Source organism: Panthera onca, chromosome D4 (assembly GCF_046562875.1).
Source record: "Panthera onca isolate mPanOnc1 chromosome D4, mPanOnc1 haplotype 2, whole genome shotgun sequence".
Lineage (NCBI taxonomy): Eukaryota > Metazoa > Chordata > Mammalia > Carnivora > Felidae > Panthera > Panthera onca.
Genome location: NC_138351.1, coordinates 55,250,456 through 55,273,168, shown reverse-complemented (window position 1 = coordinate 55,273,168; position 22,713 = coordinate 55,250,456). Strand labels below are relative to the sequence as shown.

The window sequence follows — 22,713 nt, the reverse complement described above, 5'->3', positions numbered from 1 at the left end:
AACCTCTGCTCCCTTGGGTCATTTCTCCTGGGACCACTGTGGGCATTATACACTGTCTGCAGTGGTCCACAAGAGTATGTAATCAAATTATCTCCACGATTTAGAGACTGAAATTTTATACCCTATTCTATATCTCATCCAAAGTATATGCAGCCACATTATCTAATGTATCATGTAAGAAGTTCTGCCTTGAATATGAGTGCTATAATGAAACACCTAAATACTTTCCAACAACAAAATGCCAGTAATAGAGTCACCCCAAATTTGTCCTCTGCATTTATTAAATTCCCTAGGAGAAATTGAAGTGCACAAATAGAACTCCTTTATCAATTCAGGTTGAACATTATAATTCTGAAGATACCAAATCTGAAATAAAATTGTCTTGCCCTCATGAGTTAAAGTCCGAAGTCCAACATTCTTAGATTGGATTAAAATCCAAAGTTACTGTCTCCAGTCTGTTATTCTGCTCATTCTTCCCTAGAGGTTCTTGATGCCTGGGTAAATGCTGAGTTCTGCTAGCAGCTACAGCCTGAAATATATCTTATTGGAGTGGACAAGGTTTTAGGGCCTCAGAAGTGGTATTAACCCAGTGGATTTGAGGTTAGCACTATTACTGATTGTTTCATGGCTTTGGAGGAAGTTGATTAGTGCTGTTCTGACAGGTTTGATCAATAACGGGTAAAACTAGAACCTCATTAGTGCCCGGGAGAGCAGTTGGGAATCAGCTGTCTGGGTTTGCAAAGCAGTGAATATATTATGCCATGCTCTAAGATACAACAGACTCTTCTCTGTAGTTGAATCTTTTCACAAGACTGACCACAGTACCTTATTCCAGTTTTTGCTCAGAAACCACCTCTTCAGAGAGAGATTTCCTGATCCCATCCCAAATTACCCTAATTACACATCCCTTTTTCTTTTTCTTTTTCTTTTTTTTTTTTTTTTACATTTATCTATTTTTTGAGAGACATAGAGAGACAGAGCACAAGTTGGGGAGGGGCAGAGAGAGAAGGAGACACAGAATCCGAAGCAGGCTCCAGGCTCTGAGCTGTCAGCACAGAGCCCGACGCGGGGCTCGAACTCACAAACTGTGAGATCATGACCTGAGCCGAATTCGGACGCTTAACCAACTGAGCCACCCAGGTGCCCCCACACATCTCTTTCTATGTTTTTAGCACATACCACTGTCTGAGATTCTATGTATGTCTTTTTGTTTTCCTTGCTACTAAAATATCAATGAAGGGAAGAACACTGTTGTCTTATCTTCGGGCCATCCCTAGTGATGAGAAAAATTCTTTGTACATAACAGTCAACCAATCATTCTTATGGAATATGTAAATGGAAAAAAAGCAAACTCTCCTGGAAGACCCTCCCATTCACCAGCATCTCATCTCTATTCCTAAGGCAAACTGTCTTTAGTTCTGTTTTTAATTTTTCTGGGTATTGTTTGTATTTCCTGATATATCAGTTGAGGAATTTGTTTTGACTCTCTGCTCTAAATAATGATGTATTTTAGCTCAGATCAGCTGTGCTTTCACCTCCTGAGTGTTGTCAGTAATATTACCTTGAATACTTCAAATTATGTACTAAAATTATTTTCCGCATTGTAGTGGATGTCATTGAGTCACTCAGCACCCGCTTTCCCATTAGCTCTGACTGTGTCCTCTTCATCTGGTCTGGAATGTGAACATAAAGTGGGGAGGCACAGCAGCCTTTCTGTGGCCCTGGAATACAAGAAAGAAAGAAAGGAAGGAAGAAAGGAAGATTCCAGCTCTTTGTGAAATTGTTGAAAAGGTGTACCAGCCCAGACTGAGGCAGATACACTCGCATGTATTCCTATTACTTTTCTTTTTTTAAATTAAGGTTTTTTTTTTTTAAGTTTTTTATTTTTTTATTTAAGTAATCCCTACACCCAACATGGGGCTCGAACTTGCAACCCCAAATTGAGTCACATGCTCTTCTGACTGAGTCAGCCTGGTGCCCCATATTCTCATTACTCTTAATCTTTGTTTTCTTGTAACTTAACATTGAACACATTACTAACTGATATATACAACTTTGAGCCATAACTCTTTACTCCCCATTATGCAAAATGAGGGGAAAGCCTTCATATATCAGTCCCCTACATTCTCCTTTGCCAGTTTCTTTCAGCTATATCATTATTTTGCTATCAGAGTTTATAACTTTTACATGCTATTCTATTATGATAATTAATTCTCCTAGGATTTGCCTTCAGAGTTAATCTAAAATTTGATAAATAATGAACAGCAATATAATTATGTAAATATCAGTCACAATTAGAACTTCATATTATGATTGGACTCAGAGACAAAAAGTATAATTATGAGCCACAAAACCTGTTCAGCTCAAAGAGGAATCTTGAATTAGTGTCACCTATAGTCTTATAGTTTAATTTGGTTTGTTTTATATTTGGACCGTTCCTTTCTTTTATAGATTTTTTCTGAAGTATTTGTCTTTATTTTTCTCATTATCATTAAAAAATGTCTTTTTCATTACTATTTTTTAAAAATGTTTATTTATTTATTTGGCAGCTTTAGGTACTCATACTTTTTACATGATGACTCAGAGTGTCAAGTATGAGTATTCCAGGGAACAAAACAAAAATCCCATGACATGTTTTGAAACATCATTGGATATCACACAGTGGCTTCCTCTTTGCTCCATTGATCAAAGCGATCACAAGCCTTCCTAAATTCAAGTGGAGGGAGACAGGGACAGCACTTTCAATGGGAAGAGTGGCAAAGGTATATAGAACAGGATGTGGGTTGGGGGATATTGTTGGGGATCTTTAAAATACCTTTATGGTTTGGAAAACTGATGAATGGATAAAGAAATTGTGGTTTATATATGCAATGGAATACTACTTGGCAGTGAGAAAGAATGAAATATGGCCTTTCGTAGCAACGTGGATGGAACTGGAGAGTGTTATGCTAAGTGAAATAAGTCATACAGAGAAAGACAGATACCATATGTTTTCACTCTTATGTGGATCCTGAGAAACTTAACAGAAGACCATGGGGGAGGGTAAGGGGAAAAAAAAATTAGACAGGGAGGGAGGCAAACCATGAGAGAATCTTAAAAACAGAATAAACTGAGGGTTGATGGGGGGTGGGAGGGAGGGGAAAGTGGGTGATGGGTATTGAGGAGGGCACCTGTTGGGATGAACACTGGGTGTTGTATGGAAACCAATTTGACAATAAATTTCATATTAAAAAAAAAGGAAGCTTTATACATTCAAAACTACTGAATTCTGTTCTTGGTCCTAGAAGAGAAGATTTCAAGCACATTTAGCTTAAAGACAACATTACAATAAATAAAATTATATATACACACATATATTACTATTTTAATATATATGTATATTAATATAAAAATATATTTTATATATTATACACATAATCTATAAAGTTGTATGTCATTATATTAGTACATATCAAATATTATATATTTAAGTGTAAATTAATAACAGAAAAAACCAATAATACTTTGACACATCATTTTGGCAATGTTCTTAATCTAAGTGTAAATGGATATATACTTTTGTTGTGTATTAGGAGTAAAGCTGAAGTTTATTTCAGTCAAGATGGTGTAGTGAGTTCATGCTTTGATGCATCCCTCTTTACTACAAATATGTAACAATGATAGATAAAATATGAAAAAGAGATAACAGCCATACATGGACTAATTTGCAAAAGCAAATCATCTTGGCACATCAATCTGAAATTTCAAATACTTTAGACAAAGAGAAGTTTCTCAACTTCCAGGAGGAAAAGGTAGAAAAAAATATTTAATTTTCCATTTTGTTATATTCAGTTCTTTGTTTTGGAGGGAGGATGAAAACATTCAAATTTAACCTATTTTATCATTTTAGAAGTTTGTAAGATGTTAACTAAATAGGAATTTACCCTCTTACTAGCATGTATCTAGGATCCCAGAAGCAAAATGAAAGAATAGACAATGATATTCTGAGTATTTTCAGAAATTCCCCTTAGCAAAATTGTGTGGTTGTTCTCTTTGACAAATATAGACCATGATGTAACTTTTTGTGCTTTTTCTAAATTGTTGTATTCTCTGCACTTTTTTTCTTTGTCTATCCCTGAACCCAAGAGACATTTTAATTTTAATTGAAACTCTTTAAGCTCAAAGTTCCATTACATAGTTTTAAACTCATCTGGTGATAAGTTTAACAAATATATAGTTTAATTTCTTCACTCAGACTTTCAAAAATTAAAAATCTGAATAAGGATGAATTTCAATAGGACATAAATAGAGTGGGTTTTTTTTTTTTTTTTGTAGTAAGAAAATATTTTGTGTAAATTGAGATTATTAGTGTTTAGTGCTTCTGTATCCCATTTGTTCAAGTATAATTTTCTTTTCCTTTTTCTTTCTTTTTTCCTTTCCTTTCCTTTCCTTTCCTTTCCTTTCCTTTCCTTTCCTGTCTTTTCTTTGTCTTTCTTTCTTTCTTTCTTTCTTTCTTTCTTTCTTTCTTTCTTTCTTTCTTTCTTTCTTTCTTTTCTTTCTCCCAGAGACAGACTGTCTTAAGCAGGCCCCATGCCCAGTGCAAGCCAGAAGCGACCTGCACTGAAATCAAGAGTCAGACACTTAACTGACTGAACCACCCAAGGTGCCCCTAATTTTCTTAGTAAGAATATATTTCAACACCTTAAACGTAAAACTGTTAACTTTATTGTTTTACTTATGTTTTTTTCCTCTGCTGCTACCATGCTGTTTTTTTTTAATGTTTACTTATTTTTGAGAGAGAGAGACAGATCATGAGTGGGGGAGGACAGAAAGAAAGGGAGACACAGAATCTGAAGTAGGCTCTAGGCTCTGAGCTGTCAGGACAGAGCCTGATGTGGGGTTCAAACTCATGAGCCATGAGATCATGACCTGAGCTGAAGTAGGAAGTGTAACAGACTGAGCCACCCAGGCATCCCTTACTTATGTTTTTGATGTTCTAAAGTGGTTTATTTCAGTCAACATGGTGCTGTGAGTTCATGCTTTGATGCATCTTTCTTTGCTATAAATATGTAACAATGATAGATAAAATAAAAGAGAAGCAACTATAAATGGACTAATTTGCAAACACATATCATCTTGTAAATTACCCCAGGAGAATCAATCTGAAATTGCAAGCACTTTTGACTTAAGCACTTAAGAGAAATTTCTTAACTTCCAAGGAGGAAAGAAAATATGAATCAGGAAATCTTTGTACTTCCCAACAGTGACACTAGAACATATTTAGACAAGATCAGGTGTGTTCAACGTGGTATGGCCATAGACAAGAAGGTATCTAGGTAATGTAGGTTTCAAAATTCTGAAGAAATTTCTCACTGAGAAATTTCTCAGCCAAAATGTCAATAAAATCAATAGGTAGAATGAAGACATGAAGCCTCTAGAAGACATGATTCACCAAACAAGAGAAAGAGGAATACATATAGTTTAGGAAACAACATCTGCCACACAGGAAAGAAGCCAAGGACTCCCCAAGATGATCAGAAAGGGAGGGAACAGCATGATAGCTATGTTTTTGGATTAGAGTGAACCTAACTGTAATTAAATCAAGTAAAAAAAAAAAAAAAACCTTCTGGAATAAACCCAGGACAATGAAACTGATATAGTACTTAATGTATTTCAATCTCTTGAAAGGAAAATTAAACAACTGAAAAATACCATGACAAAGAAAAGGTGGGTGGGTCGGGGGGGGGGAGCAATGATCAGTATTTCTGCAGGAAGGAAAAGTCACCATAGTTTACTTAGTTTTAATGAGGACTTGCATGTCATAATCACATAAACATTCAAAATTGATGAGACTGAAACTCTGCTTGAGAGGTTGAGAAGGGAAGGAGTACCAATTCTCTGTTGCTGTAATTAAGGAACACAAATTTAGTGGCTTCAAACAATACCTATTTCTTTCCTTGCATTTTCTGTAGGTCAGGAGTACAAGCAGAGGCTAGCTGGATCCTTTGGTTGGGGTCTCACCAGGCTTATTCAAGGTGCTGGCCAGCCTGCATTGTCATCTGAGGAAAGACCTGTTTCCAAGCAACCTCAGGTAGTTAGAAGAGCTCATTTTCCTCATGCCTGTAGAACTCATGGTGGCTTCCTTCTTCAAAGTCAGTAAGAGAGCATCTCTGACTAGCGGAATTGCCTGGGTCCCTCTTTTGAGGGATTTTACTCAATCAAGACAAGCCTACCCAGGATATTCTTCCTTTTGATAACCTCAAATTCAACTGATTTGGGGCCTTAATCACATCAGTAAAAATGCTCCACATTTGCATTTTCTATAGGTTAGAAGCAAGTCACAAATTCTGCCTGCACTTGTGATAGGGATTATATAAAATTAAGACTCATAGGAGGTCAGCACAAAAGGGTATGTGTATGTGTGTGATGAAGGCAAAGGGAGGAACAGAGGCTAAATTCTCACCCTGCATAGTGAGAAGTCAGTATCGATAATGCTTAAAACTGGAGAACTCATGGGGCTTCTGGCTGGCTCAATCAGTAGATCTTGTAACTCTTGATATCAGGGTCATGAGTTCAAGCCCCACTTAAGTGTGGAGCCTACTTACAAAAATGGAGAAATCTATTAGCAATATTAAGAGGTGTAGAAGTAAATCCTAAAATAATCTACTAAAAGAGGGGAAGGTTGCTTTCTTTGAGAAGAAGGGTATTAGCAGTGATAGCAACTATTACTTTTCACAGGAAACTTTGTATAATCTTATGACTCTTAAATTAAGTGACTGCATAAATTTGATAAAAATAAAATCATTAAGGGAAGAGAGTAAGAGACTTTTCAAGAAGTCAAGAAGGACCCAAGTTTTTATGGAAAAAAAAAGTACATATTAAGCTACAGGTAGAATAAATAAATATAAATGTTCAACATGACGATTTTAATGGAGTTGTAGAATATCTCTAAAAGTACAAAGGTTGCTTATGTGGATTAAGATAAAAAAACATGAAAAATACTTGGAACATAAAAATAGACACTTCATAATACCAAGAATGAAGAAAAATAAAACTTTAAAGTTATCACACAGAAAAGACAAATTATCTACAAAGAAATGACAATTAGAACAGACTTCTTAATAAAATAAACACCAAAAGAAAATGGAGAGCCATAATAAAAATGTCTAAAGATTGTTAATCTCTCATTTAAATTTTTTAATGTTTATTTATTATTGAGAGACAGAGAGAGACAGAGCATGAGCAGGGGAGGGGCTGAGAGAAGGGGAGGCACAGAATCTGAAGCAGGCTCCAGGTTCTGAGCTGACAGCCCAATGTGTCAGAGCCCGATGTGACGCTTGAATTCACAAACGGTGAGATCATGACCTGAGCTGAAGTTGGACACCTAACCACCTGAGCCACCCAGGTGCCCCTAATCTCTCATTTTATACTTAAATAAACTTGAATTAAAGAATTAAAATAGAGACATTTCTAGCAATCTGAAGATTGAGAGTTTGTAACTCAAAGATTTTTCACCAGCAGAAATACTGGACACAGGAAAAGTGTGAACTCAAAAATTAACTTAAAAAATATCAGTTATTTATAGTAGCTGTTAATTACAATAACCTTGGGAGCCTAAAAATGGTAGAAATAAAAATCCAGATGAGAGTAAATTATATTATAATGAGATGGCTCAATAAAGTTTGCTAAATATTGTGTTTTGTTTTAGAGAGGGACAGAAATTAGAAACCTCTGCTTCGTTAACTTATAGATAATTATTTATATTAAAAATTAGTGGTAATTAAACTATATACAACTGTATTTTAGATCTTCGTATCTTGTTCATCTTATAACTAAAAGTTTGAACCCTTTTACCAATCTGTCTCTATTTCTTTCTATTCTCACCTCCTCCAAGTCCCATCCTCTGGCAATCATTTTTCTTTTCTCTGTTTCCATGAGTTCAACTTTTTTTTTTTTTCTAAGATTCTACATACAAGTGATACCATGCTGTATCTATCTTTCTCTATCTGGCTTATTTTACTTAGCATAATGCCCCCCAGGTTCGTCCATGTTATTGCAAATGATAGATTTCCTCCTCTTTAAAGGTTGAATTATATATATATATATATATATATATATATATATATATATATATAATATGTATATAGGCTAGATAGAAAAAAATATATATATTTCCCCCGATCCATTCATCTTTAGCGGACACTTGGGTTGTTTCCATCCCTTGGCTGTTGTAAACAGTACTGCTGTGAGCATGGAAGTACAGGTATCTTTTTGAGACGATGGTTTCATTTCCTTTGGATATATGCCCCAAAATGGAATTATTGGATCATATATTTATTTTATTTTTAATTTATGAGGAACCTCCATAATGTTTTCCATAAAGTGTACCAGTTTACAATCCCATCAATGGTGCACCAGTGTTCCTTTTTCTCCACATCCTTGTCAGCATTTATTATTACGTGTCTTTGTTGATGAGAGCCATCCTAACAAGTATGAGGTTATATTTCATTTTGGTTTTGATTCACATTTCCCTAATGATCAGTGATGTTGAGCACCTTTTCATGTACTTGTTGGCCATTTTTATACCTTTAGAAAAGAAGTCCTTTGTCGATTTTTATTTTTATTTTTTTATTAAAAAAATTAAAAAATATATTTATTTATTTTTGAGACAGAGAGAGACAGAGTGGGGGAGAGGCAGAGAGGTAGAGGGAGACACAGAATCTGAAACACAGAGCCCAACACGGGGCTCAAACTCGTAAACCAGGAGATCATGACCTGAGCTGAAGTTGGCTGCCCAACTGACTGAGCCACCTAGGCACCCCTCCTTTGTCCATTTTTAAATAAGGATATTTGTTTTTTGCTATGAAGTTGTATGAGTTCTTTGAAACATTTTCATTGAAACTTTCAGGTGAACCAGTAGAGTCTTTGTTTTTTTTTGTTTTGTTTTAGGATAGTCTTCTTAGAACAAGGAATACTTTCAGATTTATGTTGATCAGTTGTCCATCTAGAAAACCTGCAGTAATATGATCAGACATCTTGGACAGAATATTTGTCCTGAACTCTGCTGCCAATATTAGTACGTAGCCCAAGTTTATGATTGAAAGTAAAGAATGGATTAATAATGCCTGGAAATGTCTGTCTCTGTCAGAGTACTTCCAATGATAGTTTTGTTTTCTCTGAAATTCTTTCTGTATCACAATACATTTTAAAAAAATATTTGCATTATCATGGCACTTTAGAGTCTATTCTCCTTGGAGAAAGAGAGATACAGGAGCTTTGATTATGTTTAGCATTCTTCAGAAATTGAAATGAAATCCATGTTTTTAAAAATTTTTTTGTTTGTTTTTGAGAGAGAGAGAGAGAGTGCAAGCTGGGGAGGGACAGAGAGAGAGAGGGAGACACAGAATCCGAAGCAGGCTCCAGGCTCTGACCTGTCAGCACAGAGACCGCTGCGGGGCTCAAACTCAGGAGCCATGAAGTCATGACCTGAGCCGAAGTCAGACATTTAACCGACTGAGCCACTCAGATGCCCCTAAAATCCATGTTTTGAACCACCTTTAAAAATCTTTTGTTAATTAGGTTACATTTAAGATTGCTTTATTCAATTTATGATTTTTCATTTCTATAGATATATAGAAGATCTTTCTCTAGATGTGGCATCTCATTAAGCTCAGTAGATTCAAATATTTTTGTGGGATCATTTCCCTGGCAGCTACCAAAATCCTTAGAAAATGCAATTATATAGATATAGATAAATGTATATGTAGATGTATATAGATACATAGTATGTTCCCCTTTCCCACCTATATCTATATGTGTATCTGTATCCATGAATCAATTACCAAACTGAAAAAATAAGATTGCCTTTGGTTGTTATAAAGCTGTGAGGAATTTTTGGAACATGAAACACATGTGAAGTCATTTGAAGAGGGAAACAGGTGTTGAGATATGGCAGGAGGAAGGCTGGTTCAGAATGTGGGAGCAAATTCCTCCAAATGTGGAAGTGTACTCCAAATGTACTCCAAATGTGGAAATGACAGAGATCTGTCACAGGTGCCTTTGGGCAACTGACAGGGTAATTGGCTGCTGTAGGAACATCCAGGTGGATCATATTTCCTCCAATCCTCTTTCCTTTGGGTCAAGGGGCAATAAGCAGGGATATCTGCTTTTAGGCATGGGTATTGAATGTGGGGACTTAGATAGGACAAGAATCACAGAGTCTCAAGTGACTGGTGCCACCAGGAAGAACTGGGAGCGCCCATGACATGAGGCCAGGTAGTGGCACACACTGGCCAGTAGCACATGATTACGGGACTGAGCTGACTGGAGAATGCAATTCACCTGAGTCATGAGCCAAGTATAAAACCTGAGAAACTCCAAGACGAAATGGCTTTCTCTGAGGTGACTTGACTACTTCCGTAGTGCTGGGCTCTTACTCTGAAACGAAACTATGTCCCAGTGTTGAAAAAGGAACTTCTGGGAAGTTGCAACTGATCACCTGAGGTCCTCCGCAGATGAATGAATGCTGTTTTTCACATTTAATTCGCGAATACTCAGGGAAGCTTGTTGCTGGGTAAGACCTAAGATTCGTGGGATTCCTCTTTCACAATTCAAATCTTTGAAAAGCTTGAGCACCAACTGTGTGTCTGACTCAGTACACGTGTCCTCTCATTGAAACAGGACAACAGCTCTCATCTGCCACATGAGGAAGCAGGGGCATGCAGCTAATAAACAGTAGAATTGGGGCACAAAACAGGCATTCTTAACCCCAAATTGCAGTTTAGCAATTTAAAGTGCATTTTAGCACTTACAAGAGGGGCAAGGTGAACATTAAGTAGTAGCAAAAAAGGAACAAAGTTGGGAAGTTTTTTGAGATGATACTGATTATTTCTGTGCTGGGAGGTAGTGAGGTGAGGTGGGAGAGGACCTAGGCAGTTCTAACTACTGAACAGCTACTCCAGAGAGTGAGGGGGACAGTGTGGGGTTAAGCTGGGTTGAGTGCCCATGAACATTTGGACTCTAAATAGATTTTCTTTATTCAGTTGTTTCTTATCAGATTCAAGTTAATGCATCTCGAATGTATTCTTGTTAAGAAAACTTTGATGCTTTGATCACCTAAACATTTTCATGCATGCATTTCATCGTAAGATTGTGATTTATTTGGTTCTCATGAGGATCTTAAGTTTCATGTCCTTTAATATATTCTTGTGCGTGTGTGTGAGTGACCTTGAAATGACTGACACATTTTTTAGTTTCAACATTTCTCAATTAGTGTATATATTCAAATTGGTAGCCTCCTGTAGACCAGTGTCTGGATATTTTCTTTATTTCACATGGCAACTTCATTTAGGGTTTTGTATTTCCCTTTGGCAATTAATTCAGAAATGTACAGGGTGTTCTGTTTCTCCACTTTTGGGGCTGAAGGAGCTCAATTTAATCAAAAAGGTGGATTACACTGATTAGAAGTTATGAAATCAATAATTAATATAGATTTATTGGAAATACGAATAAATACAAACCCCGTTGCTTTTGGGAACCTGTTTCATTGCTTGATAAAAGAACACTAAATCATGTACCTTTTTCTGTAGTCAGAAGTCTCCTTTATAGTTTTGTTGTATTGATTAGTGAATATATTTAAAACATGGATTTCCTCTCAACATCTAATTTAAACACATTTTATTTTAAAGGCAAATATATTTCCAAACTTAGGTACATTTACAACATGACATATTATATGCTGAGATATTTTACTCTTCTATCCTCATACTATTTGAGGACATCTAATCTCTATATGCTTTTTAATATCGTGCAGATGGGGAAAGCAAAGCAGAAGGGATTTTACTTTAGTTTAAATACCATGTTTAGGTCATCATCACTCTTACTTATGTTTGTAAATTGAAGTAACTTTAATTTATTTAAGTGGTGTTTATAATATAGCATTTTGAAGATAAACAAATGCCATGATCATCTTCCAGAGGGGAAGCTAATCAGTTTGCTAAATAGAGACAGACTAACATGCCAGTCACTGTAACTTGTTTTTGACTTTGCTGCTGATAGAGTGTGAGTCCCCACAGCATATGATAATGTTTGATGTGTTAGAACACATTTTTTTCCCATTAATTCTCCTTTATATCGCCACCCACATCAGATATACTTTCCAGCAGTGTACTGTTGGCTGTGCATACAGAATTTAAATTGCTAAGGGCCTGTTCTCCTTCCCAAGAATATTATAAATCTCACCACTACTAATTGAAATTGTATGGTGGGGGCGCTCTTTCCCTCTGCTGTGTGTTTACATACCTGACTATTATCAATAAATAGGCCGTGGTGTTACAGGTGGTGCCTTCCTAGTCATCACAGATGCAAGGTGGAGGGAAGGATGCCTGGGCTGTTTAAGTGCAGGTATAAAACTGATTAAAGATGGAACACCCTGCAGCACTCACAGGATTTCAAATCTTTTATTAGAGGAAAATACTTAGGAAAAGAAGGGTATACCCCTTGTTGGTTTTATTCGTTTGATAAACCAGTATTTATTAAGCATCGACATGTGTCACCCCTGATCTAGACACTGGGAAAACATCAGGGAAGCAAAGAGAAAAACAATTCCTATCCTCATGGAGTTCACATTGAACTAAATAAATTAGATATTTAAGTTACAGATAACGTAAAATATAATAGAAGGTAGAAACAGGATAGAAAATAGAATTTTTCTATGGAGAGAAGCCAAGTCAGGATTTGATGTGAAGGCTGTTGAAATATTAGACAGATGGCCAGGAGAGACCTTGCAGAGAGGGTAACGCCTGAGTAAATCCTGAAGTGAATCGCACGGAATACTGAAGGAAGGGAGCCCAAGCCGCAGGAAGTAAACTGTAATAGCCCTGAAGCAGGCATGTGCCTGGACTGTTTAAGGAGAGTAGGGTCGCTCAAGAAAATTGCATAAGAGAAAAGCATAATAAGAGATGAGGCCATCAAAAGTATAAGAGCTTTGGATGTGGGGCCACATAGATCTTGTAGACTTTTCTTTTTTAAATTTTTTGTTTAAATGTTTATTTATTTTTGAAAGATGGAATGTGAGCAAGGGAGAGGCAGAGAGAGGGAGGGAATAGAGAATCTGAAGTGGGCTCTCTGCTGTCGGCACAGATGTGGGGCTCGAACCTACAAATAGTGAGATCATGACTTGAGCCAAAGTCAGAGCTTAACCAACTGAGCCACCCAGGTGCTCCAGACCTTGTAGACTTTTAAGGTGCTATAGAAAATCGTAGACAATCACTGGGAACTTGAGGCAGGCATCTGACAAGGTCTGTCTTATGTTTTCACAAAACCACTCTGGCTGTGTGCTTAAAAAAAAAAAAAAAGGAGCGAGGGCAGAAGCAAGGGAGAATAGCAGTGGACGTCACTCTCCAGCCTTCTTTTTCTGCCCTGTGCCCTGCAGGGGTAACCTCGATGGTATATATTAACCACTGATTGGCTTCTTTGAGTCTGGCTTGCATGGGGCTCAACTAATGAGAGACACTCATGGTGGGGGGGGGGGGGCGCGCACAGGGACTGGGAAGAGAGTAAGATTTATCTCTTTCTTATGCTCTTCTCTTGCTGGCTCAGGTCCGCATTGGTTGTTCCTGTCCATCTACCAGGGCCACAGTTCCTTCTGGTGCCTCTCTCCATGCAGCTGCTTCTCTCATTTCCTGTAGCAGCTCCTTGGCCTTTGTAAATAGTTCCTTTACTAAATCCTTCTTAATTATTCATATTTGTCGTCTGTTTTCTGCCTAGGATTGCCTGATGTATCAGATACAAGGCCATGCCATATTCCAGGGAGATATGATGATGACTTGGTCCAGGCTGATGGCAGTGGAGGTGGGGAGAAGTGTTTGAATTATGGACATTTTCAAATGAGAGCCTACTCAGTTTACTACTGAACACAATGTGGGGTGAAGGTGTGAAGACATGTAGGGGGTGCCTACATTTGTGGCCTGAGACACTTCAGTAATGGAGTGGCCTTTGAATATATTCTCTTGAAGTTCAGGGGAGAGAGCTGAGCTGCAGATCTAAAATTGAAAGTTACCTGTGTAGAGATGGCTTTTGAACCCTGATGTAGGATGAGATCACTAAGGGATTGAGTCTAGACAGAAAAGAGAGCAGATCCAAAAGGTGAGTCCTGGAGCAGCCTGGTATTTAGAGATTCAATAAATGAGGAATCTGATAAGGAGAGTGAAAAGGAATTATGCAAGAGGTAAAAAGCATTCCAAAGGATTGTGATATTCCTGAATCCAGGTGAAGAATCTCTACAGTAAAAATGGACAGACTGTTCTGTAAGGTTCTAATAAACTAATGCTGGCTTTCAGTGTAAATTAGAGCATTTTAAATAAATACATATGTATATATACATGTAAGATTTTGATACGCAAATTAAAGAGGCATATTAAAACTATGTCCCACAAGTAAAAATGGCATTTCGATGACACACATCTCAGTTATCCTCGGTCATCTGAGACTCACTGTGACACTCTCACAAGGCAGCTTATATTTAGACACATTAGTGTTTCACAGCTTAACATCCTATACAGTGTTATCTACACTATTTCCCCAGAAGAATTTAAGTGTCAGGAAAAAATTTTAGAACTTATTTACCCCAAAGAAGTAGAAGTTTCTGCAGCGGCTGGGGAAGGGGGGGGTGGGGAGGGGAAAACAGCTGAAGGAACTCAACTCTGACTCCAACAGGAAAAACTATGAATTTAATGGTTTAAGGGGGACAGAGTGCTGCCTCTCAGCTCATCCCAAACAATTAAAAAGTAAGGAACAAGAAAGGCAACTTGGAGCCCTGCATGAGTTTGGGAAACATATTTACAGTGATTGCAATTAATTTAGAGAAGTATTTCAGGTAAGGATAGCAACCGTAGACCATTGTTCATGGCTTTAAAATTCTTAACTCTCCATGTCATTAAAAATATTTATTTAAAAATAACTAGTGATTAATTTAGCTCAGTAAAAATATTTAATACACTTATTTTCTTGAGTTTTAATTGATACATAAATTTTTCAGCTCATTGGAAATTCACTTTTTATGAAGTGATTCATTAATCATTACAAACATGCTCATGTGTGTCACATTTCTGTAATTAAATTATTTTGCAAAAGGAGCTATTGCTGTGTAAAAGATTGGCTTCAAAACCCAATTCAGTGCTAGATTAGTGAAGTTTCTTCCTAAGGAACTTGAGTTAGAAAGCTAACAGGGATCATGCAGTGTATAAAAGGAAATTCATATTTACTGTATGATACTGATTTTAATAATCTGCGCACAAGTGCCAAAGTGACTAATCAAAAAATTGGTATTCACAGTCACATATGAAGGTTTGGTTCTGTTCATTTCAAGTATTAAGGATGCAATTTTCTAGGACAACACTTTGGTTGCATTTAATTTTACTGTGAAATTTGAGGGACCTGAGATTTTTCTGATTTTCCTCCTCATAATATTACCTCTGTTTATTATGTTCTCCATGCTATCCATTTCTCCATAGAACTATAGTTTCCACAAGCACACTGAAGATTTACAAGATCCCTCTTACTGACCAATTTGCATTGGTTCTTTTCACATGAATCTTTTGCTAGCTTTTTCTTTTTTAATGTCTTTGAAAAATATGTTCAATATGCTTCTACTTATTTAAAAAGTAGATGGCTAAAAACATGTGGATAATAACTGCGATGGGTTGAAACACCATCAAATATGTTGAAATCCATGAGGTCCTAATAATATATTTTTTTAAAGAAGCTCATTGTTTTGAATACGGTTGGAGAAATGAGGAATCTGAAAAGGAGAGTGTGAAGGAATTACAGGAAAGAACCCAGGATTTAACCTGGCTTGTCTATGAGAACTGTACTTCGTAGTGACCAAACAGTTGATGAGGAAAAGATTACCTTTAAAAAGATACACAAAGCTGGACAACGTTAAGCCTATTGATCAAAGATTATAGGCTTAGTGAAGTTACATATTAAGTACATATTATCCTGTAGATTTTTGTCTAGTAGATGAACACATTATTTCTATCCAGTGGAAAAGATAACCCTAAACATAAAACACCAACCAGTTGGTATATAATCTAACAAACTGCCTCTAACATTCCTTTATTAAATTGACGGTAAATTCTTAGCACCTCAAAATGTTCTTTTTCTGTGATGTGACTGTAACAGTCTTCTATTTGCAACTCAGGAAGGAAACAACTGTGTTCCAAAACAGCTAAAATACACAAGTCCAACAACTGAAGGTACTTTTTAAGCTGTCACATTCACTCTGAAGCCTATTCATCTCCTTCGGGATCCCAGAGATTAAGCACCTGTTCTGCTCAGCTATGTAATAAAGTGGCAAACACGCTGTGCCACTGACATCACAGGACAGTTGCCTATAGAACTAGATGCTGCACTTTCTCACAGATTCTCATCCTCAGCTGAGACAGCAGTTGTCTGAGCAACCTCTAGATCTTGTTCATACTGTGCTGCCAGAGCTGGGTCCATGACAATCTCCGGTGGGGCAAGAGCAAGCATGGTGACAAACTTCAAGTCAGGGTCTCCAATTAGTTTTCTGGCAAGCCACAGGAAGGGCTTTTCAAAGTTGTAGTTACTTTTGGCAGAAATGTCATAGTACTGAAGGTTCTTCTTTCAGCGGAAGACGATAGATTTTTGCCTTAGCTTTCCTGTCCTGAACACCTACTTTGTTGCCACACAGCACAGTGTGGATGTTTTCAGATACTCATACCAGATCTCTGTGCCAGTTAGGCACATTCTTATAAGTAACCCGTGGTATTACACTAAATGTTATAATGGCACGCCGGGCTTGGATGTCCTATATCTTTCAGCCCACCAAATTTCTCAGAACCAGCCGTATCCCATATATTGATCTTATCAATTGGTATCTTATCTGTTGGTATGGAACACAAGGGAGTGGACTTCAGCACCCAAGGTGGCTTCATATTTCTTTTCAAATTCACCAGTCAGAAGACATTTTACAAATGGAGCTTTTCCAATACCACCATCGCCAAACAATTCAAGTTTGAACTGGACTTGGGGTTCTCCTCGGGCAGCCACTATGCTGTGGCTTCCAGAAGTGTCTCCGGCCCATCTGACTGAGGCTAAACCACTCTTTATATCTTACTGTTTTTCTCATTAATTAATGAGTTGAGTAAAATCCTAGACATATATTTATGTTAAATTTGCGTGAAAGTCATTTTACCTTTTTGAAAAATATATTCAGCAGCCATAAGCAATAAAGCTAGTAAATGAAGAAATGGAAGAGTCAGTATTCTGAGTTACTTTGCAACTCCTAATGAATTAGTGGATCTAGGCAACAATCATCAGTTGCTAGTGACATCACGTACAAAAACAAGACTGGATGGCTCCATTGGTAAAGTGTCCAGCTCTTGATTTTGGCTTAGGTCATGATATTACTATCTGTGGGCTTGAGCCCTGCATCGGGCTCTGTGCTGACAGTGTGGAACCTGTTTGGGAATCTCTCCCTCTGTCCCCTCCCCCCCCCCCAAAAAAAAAAACCCTTAAAAACAAAAACGAAAAAGAGACAATTAGGCAATATTCATCTTGTGGTGGAAATATACAATATATTCTATGAAGCAGTCTTGACAAAAATACTAAACCTGGATCTGAAGATACAGGTCAATGAATAAATTTGGCTTCAGGACAATTTGCATTGTATTATTAGTGATAATTTTTAAAACCGCTCTTTCATTTTATCTTCTCTCTGTCTCTTTCAGTCCAAGCAGGTAGTGCTCTGCTGGCAAACATTTTCAAGAACCTTGTTCACTCATGTATGTCTTAGAATTCACTTCACTAGCAAAAGACTCTCTTTCATACATCTCCCTGGATATTTCCATGTCTGTTGTAGCTTCTGCTTAGCTGGCTGAGGGGATCTGTGAGGTGCATGCTTAATATTTGGTGTGTCTGAATTCTCTACTGATTTTTCTCAGTTATCAACGAAACTATTCAGTGACAGTCTGAACTGTTTCTCTAGAGTGGGATTTCCTGGGAGTGGTCTCTTAATTTCAGCATCTTTCGCAATCGAATAGGCCGAGTTTCCCAAAGTGTATCTTTTGCAATCGAATAGGCTGAGAGTTTCCCAAAGTGTCAAGTTCTGATTCCTTTTAAACAGTTCTTTGCTGCATTTCTCCCTTTGCTCTCACATTTTCTAATGAAAAGCAAGAAAAAACCTATTCACACCTTTAACACTTGGCTTGGAATCTCCTCCACTAAATATCTAAATTTATCGCTTAAAAGTTCTGCTTTTACAGAACTTCGGGACACAATTCTGCTAAGCTCTCTGCCACTCTGTTACAAGGATCCTCTTTCCTAGACAATTGAGGAAAGTCTGCAAAGTAAGGAAAGAACAAGATAAACGAAAAAGTGACCCTTGAGGAAGTGGAATTAAACAATCTCCTTAGCCTCCTATCCCTTTTAATGGCCTACAAAAATTCAGGAACACATTGTATTCTACTCAGAGGATGAAACTCTACTCATGAAAAGAAATAATAAAGGAGCTGAAAGTTTCAAATAACATGTAGCTCATTTTCTTCGAAGTTTTCACCAGCAGTATCTTTAATGTCTATAATATATCTACCAACAGTCTGTTTATGATTTAAGGATTCTCCAAAGTGATATCTGTCTTCTCTACCATGCTCCTCACTCCCTTTTGAATCATTATTACCCATATTTCTACTAATGGTCTGCTTAAGTCCCTCTAGGCTTTTTCTATCATGCTCCTCAAAATTCTTCCAGCCTCTGCCACTTCCCAACCAATTCTAGAGCCCCTTCCGTTTATTTAGGTATTGTTATAGTAGCACCCTACTCTGAGTACCAAAATCTGTACTAGTTTACAATTGCTGCTGTGTCAAATTACCACAAATAGGGTGATTTAAAATGATACAAATTTATTATTTTACAGTTTTGTGGGTTAGACATCCAACATGGGTCTCAGTGGGCCGTCTGCAGGACGTCTGCAGAACTGGGTTCCTTTCTGGAGGCTTAAGGGGAGAACACATTTCCTTACCTTTTCCAGTTTGTAGAGGCTGCCCGCTTTTCTTGTCCCACCAGCACCTTTTCCATCTTTACAGCCAGCAACGGTCAGCAGAGTACTTTTTATACTGTCATCCTCTGGGTTTCTTTTTCAATTCACTCTTCCACTTTTACCGACCCTTGTGAATACTCTGGGTTCACTAGAATAATCCAGGATAATCTCCTTGTGTTAATGGAGGCTAATTCGCAAACTTCAGTCTACAACCTTAATTCCCCTTTGCCAAGTAACCAAACACATTCACAGGTTCTGAAGCTTAGGATATGGACATCCTTGGAAATCATTCTTCTACTTCTCATATACGTTCACCCTAGAAGGGATTCCCCAACAAGCTGCCCATTTATTGGCCACTCACATTAAAGTGAGTCTACTGTTAGCAAATGCCTGTGGACACAAACACTCTAAGTAACTTTTCTTTTTCTTTAAAATTTGGAGAGACTATAAACATTCATTAGGTATTTGAGGAATATGTTCAAAGTATTGAAAAAGATAAGATAAATACACTGATCCAGAGAAGAATTGAATAAACAACCTCACCTCCTCTTCCCCCCTTTTAATTAACAGCCTGCAGAAATTCAAGAATACATTTGTATTCTACCCATATATCAATAAAATGTAATGAGAAGGAAAAAGAGAGCAAAAGAACTCTCCAAAATTAAAAATATGCATGCAAGCATAAAGTTTTTAGAAACCTTGCAATTGTTGAAGATAAGAAATCTCCTTGAAAATAGAACAGATCCGTCCAAGAAGTTGTTTTCAACTGATCAAATTTCCAGGAGAGTGCTGACAAAGTGGAGTGAAAAACATTCCCCCCAAAATGAACTTTTAAACTAAATTTCCAGAACTAAAGGGAAACACGTCTTGAAATAGGAAAGACTTTTCCACGACAAAAGACCCGAACTTAGACATCTGTGAGCAATTTCAGGAAATCAGGTATAGAGGATTCTAAAAGCTTTTCGTAAGAGAAAGTCATATATGCAATGTGATACCACTAGTTAGGGCATGCCATCAGTTCCACAAGCAGATGATAGAGTAATTCTTCAAAGTCCTAAGTTAAAGTAAATTTAAACTTAGAATACTTACGCCAGCCAAATTATTGATCATGGGTGAGTATGAAATTAAAGATGTTCGTATATTAAGGTACTCAGAAAGTCTGTCTCTTATACAATCTTCCTCAGTAGAGAAATCAAAAATAATTAATTATACTAAGAAAAAATGGGAGTTTGAGATTATATAAATCATCTAAATCTTCATATAAGTAGCAGAAAAGAAATGGAGAAAAATCTAAATCTGATATTAGGCAAATAGCTGTAAATATAGCTCATTTTGCATGAAGAAAACCATCTTTAGAACTATACATAGCCAAGTTTAAAAGGCACTGCCTCTGATGTGTAGAATTAGGAGTGGAGAAAGACGGCTAAGAAGAGGGAGATGATGGTTAATTCTCATAGTGAAGGCTTTATATTACTATATGACTTTTGTACTTAGGGTTTAAAAGAGAAGAAGATGGCGACTGCCGGGAGGAGCGATGCAGAGAGTATGGAGAAGGTGCCTGCTAGTCTCTGTCCCAGAGAGCACCCCAGCAGGCCCCCAGAAGTGTGTCAAATCAGATGCCTGCCCTTCAGATCTGTGCTCCTAGACAAGCAAAGTCCAGGTGCCCCTCCTAGCAGCCGCTTCCTGCTGGGCCCTGCCCAGGTGAGTGCAAGCACTGGAGCCCTTTAAGAGTAGTTGTTGGATAGCAGCGGCCTTGTGGGTTTCCTGGATTCCAGGCCCTGTTGGTTTCTAAAGCTAGATGTTTGGGGGGCTCATGTCTCAGGTGCACGTCTTAAAAGTTGGGAGTTCTTGATGTGAGGTACAAACCCTTAGCTTCTTAGGGAAGAACTCTGGGTTTTCAGTTGCCTCTCAACTGTGGGTTGTTGGACTGGAAGAGGGGCTTATGGCGGGATTGTGTCCCAGGCTCTCCTACTCCCTTTGAAGTGGATCTTCTCTCAATTTTTCAATTTTTCAGACATGGACAAGTCACACAGTTTTTAGTTTTTTTTTGTTTTTTTTTTTTTTGCGGAGGAAATTGTTCCATATGTGGCTGTAGATTTAATGTTTGTGAGAGAAGGCGTGTTCAGGATTTTCTTTTGTGGCTAGCTTGAGCCAGACCAGAACATGACTTTTATGCTTGGGGATATATTGAGAAAAACAATAAAGCTGGAGGAGAAGGATCAATTTTCCTCATTTGTATTATCAGTCAACATATGGGTAATTTTCAAGGGGTACAGGAGTGCTGATGCATAGGGGCACATGTACCCCAATGTTTATAGCAGCACTTTCAATAATAGCCAAATTATGGAAAGAGCCTACATGTCCACCAACTGCTGAATGGATAAAGAAGATGTGGTTTATACATACGATGGAATACTACTTGGCAATGAGAAAGAATGAAATCTGGCCATTTGCAGCAACGTGGATGGAACTGGAGGGTATTATGCTAAGTGAAATAAGTCAGGCAGAGAAAGACAGATACCGTATGTTTTCACTCTTATGTGGATCCTGAGAAACTTAACAGAAGACCATGGAGGAGGGGAAAGGGAAAAAAAAAAGTTACAGAGAGGGAGGGAGCCAAACGATAAGAGACTCTTAAATACTGAGAACAAACTGAGGGTTGATGGGGGGTAGGGGAGAGGGGAAAGTGGGTGATGGGCATTGAGGAGGGCATCTGTTGGGATGAACACTGGGTGTTGTATGGAAACCAATTTGACAATAAGTTATATTTAAAAAAAAAGAATGTGAAAAAAAACCATATGGGTAATTTTTATATTATGGTGCCTGTATCTTTGAAATATCTGGAATAAGAACTATCAAATTAATTAGTATACTAACTCTCTTTGTCACCTTAGTTTTTAAGCTAAAAACTAGCTTAAACATAAATGTTTCAGTATTGCCTATAAAGTGAGTATCCTAGTGACTAAAATGTACCCCAATAATTAAAGCCTCCATGTCAGCAACATTTAGACAGCAAGATAGTGCTCGCTTCGGCAGCACATATACTAGACAGCAAGATAAATAAGTGAATTATCAGAAGTAAGCATCTAGCCATATGTTTATGGAGATCTTATTGGAATACTCCACAGTCTGGGTGCATAGACTGTAAGAGTGGGCCTTCCGGAGCTGGCAAAAAACAATGAATTTGCTGTGCACAGTTAGGTCAACACGTTGAAATTTCCAAAGACTTTGTTTAAATTTCATGCGTCTGTGCCATGTGATTTAGGTCCAGAGTAAATATTTAAATGCATGAACCCTGCCCTAGTTGATAATTCCTTCAAATATGCCCTTTGACAACAAAGTAGATGTGTTCTCACAATAATAAATGTTGGGAGACATGGGGGAAGTTATAAATGGAAAGGCCTCTTACTAATGGACCTTGAGAGCTTACAAATCTTTTCTAATTCTGAGATTATCAGTGACTCTATACATGCACCACTCACAACAAAGGAGTTAAAGATAGAAAACTGAATAACCACTCTTTTTACCATAAAAGGGGTACATATTTGAGGATTATACAAACTAAACAGAATCAGCCCAAGACTTATCTATCACAAATTGACCCCATAATTTTGTTTTTTTGCTTTGGAAGTAGGATGGTGGTGGCTTTAAAAATGCTTCAGTTCTGAAGGGAA

General features: G+C 37.5%; 1 pseudogene; it reads right to left on the bottom strand.

The window, feature by feature from the left end:
• Positions 1–16,380: 16,380 nt before the first annotated feature.
• Positions 16,381–19,077, bottom strand: LOC132663364 (GTP-binding nuclear protein Ran pseudogene; annotated as a pseudogene).
• Between the last annotated feature and the right edge of the window lie 3,636 nt (positions 19,078–22,713).